Here is a 2686-nt window from a genome sequence, read left to right on the forward strand (position 1 = left end):
AGTCTTTCAGACGTAATTAGGCTTAACGAGAACTCGTACTTAGTATTAGTGTCTCCGAAATCCAAAAGAGTGGTGGGCTGGTACGAGAATCGTTTGTTTCTTGTTAACTACAAAGTTGTACAATGTCCTGCGCCACCGCAGAGATCGATCCACCTAATTTATAAACTTCCAAACTTACTGCCAAGCTACCAGAGGGCAGGTTTTCGAAGAACAACTCCTGGTAGTATTTTTTTGTATGGAGGCGGAGAGAGCAAATTTAGGGTTAGGAAAAAGGGAAATAAAAATGTAATTAGATAATATTTAGTTTTGTTGTTTGAACCCCGGATTTTAGAGGAACTTAAAAAAGAACAAAAGTTGAGATTTGGTGGGGTAGACTACTCTTAGACTCTGGAAGAGGGAAAGGGGGGGGGGTACCCTTGCTTGTCATTATCATCGTCAGAAGATGCCACGTGCTACACTACATGAAAAACGTTATATGTATATATACAAGTTGAAGTTTGAAATTTGAGACTAAGTCTACCCAACCCGAACCATGTCCTGAACTCTCGAATAACTGGTTTGTTCCCCCCCCCCCCATCACAACCGGTGGGTCTCCATATTGCACCGTATTGAGTAGCTTTAGGTTTCCTTTTTGTTTCAACACTCAGTGTGAAGAACTGAACAAAAAAAAGTCTTAGTGAAATCACTCAGTTTGAAGGTAAAGTACTAAGAAGATTTCAGTAGTACAATTAATTACAAAATTGACAGGTTTTTTTTTTTTTTGCTTACATACTTCTGCTGACTCATACATTATTACAGACTATCTAGACATCACATGTAAGAACAAGCATAAGGAGTTTAGATAAATATCTTTGTTTATTTGTCTTCACAAATAACTCGGAGTCCATGATAATTTTAGGGTTCTAAGTTACGTCATAACTGTGTAAAATAAGTATTCTTTGGGAAACTATGTGAGACAAGTTAATTACTACTGGACAGTATTCACAGACATTACTGGACAGTACTCACAGATACTACTGGACAGTACTCACAGTTACTACTGGACAGTACTCACAGATACTACTGGACAGTACTCACAGACAGTAGTAACTGTGAGTACTGTCCAGTAGTAACTGTGAGTACTGTACAGTAGTAACTGTGAGTACTGTCCAGTAGTAAATGTGAGTACTGTCCAGTAATAACTGTAAGTACTGTCCGGTAGTAACTGTGAGTACTGTCCAGTAGTAACTGTGAGTACTGTACAGTAGTAACTGTAAGTACTGTCCAGTAGTAACTGTGAGTACTGTCCAGTAGTAACTGTAAGTACTGTACAGTAGTAACTGTGAGTACTGTACAGTAGTAACTGTGAGTACTGTCCAGTAGTATCTGTGAGTACTGTACAGTAGTAACTGTAAGTACTGTCCAGTAGTAACTGTGAGTACTGTCCAGTAGTAACTGTGAGTACTGTACAGTAGTAACTGTGAGTACTGCCCAGTAGTAACTGTGAGTACTGTACAGTAGTAACTGTGAGTACTGCCCAGTAGTAACTGTGAGTACTGTCCAGTAGTAAACAGTACTCACAGTTACTACTGGACATGATTTTAACTTTATACACAAATGCCAAAATACAATGATTATAAACAACTGTTGCCTTGTTTGTGGGTGAACTAATTTTAATGTTGTAATTTCAAGTTTTTTTTCAATATTGACCGAAAAACCTTCATTGTCAGTTTCTCTGTTTTTTACACCAGACAAATTCTGTCAGACGTGATGTTTGCCAAACCTGGTTAGTACGAGTTTTGTTATTGTGTTTTGGGTAATTTGTTTAAACATTTAAAGACCTAGCAAAACATGTTGAAACCTTATAGTGAGCAGTAAATTAGGTATACTTTATCTCTCTCTCTATATATATATATATTGGACCGTGAAACTAAATGGATTGAACACACACACACACACACACAAACATATATATATATATAGTGTTACGTCTCCGTTCGTTTGTTAATTTCCGATATAAATTCTTTCCGAGGAACTTCACTGATACAAGTCTTTTCCTAATTAAAACTAGTTTATTCTTTTTCGATACAACTTTGTAATACACAAAATTTCCACAGTCACTTTAAACTTAACTACTTCTTTATAACACACGCTATAAATCACAGTGATTATACACTTTACTTATGGTGACTACTGTTCGCTTGACTCAATTATCTATCACTTCTAATCTATCTGCATATCTATCTCTCGCTGGCTTTATTTGCCGGGCTTATATACTCAAAAAGAGGGCACCTGGCAAACACTCGGAGATTCGTGGGGTTACTCGATAAGTCATGATCTTTCTAGAAACTCCAACGTGCATGCTCCCAGCGTCGCGTGACTTCTACTGTCGTAACACTGCCCCCTTCCTTAGTATTGTTCGTCCCAAGCAATAGCCACTTACATTAAACCAATACATAATTAACAATAACTTGATTAAATGTACAGAATTTACAAACACAAAATTAAAATACAACAAAGTCTCTTAATTTTACAGGACGTATCTTCTTCCGTACTGGTCTCTATCTCAATGGCTTCTGCTTCACGTGTGGTTCACCTGCTCTATCAGGAAATGTCCCATTATCAGTAACAGTCACATCAGTGGAAGGAACTTCATTAACGACTTTACTGTTTTCCTTCTCAAAACAGAGTAGAGTTTCTTCTTCGA

Source organism: Limulus polyphemus, unplaced genomic scaffold, assembly GCF_000517525.1.
Source record: "Limulus polyphemus unplaced genomic scaffold, Limulus_polyphemus-2.1.2 Scaffold1954, whole genome shotgun sequence".
Classification (NCBI taxonomy): domain Eukaryota; kingdom Metazoa; phylum Arthropoda; class Merostomata; order Xiphosura; family Limulidae; genus Limulus; species Limulus polyphemus.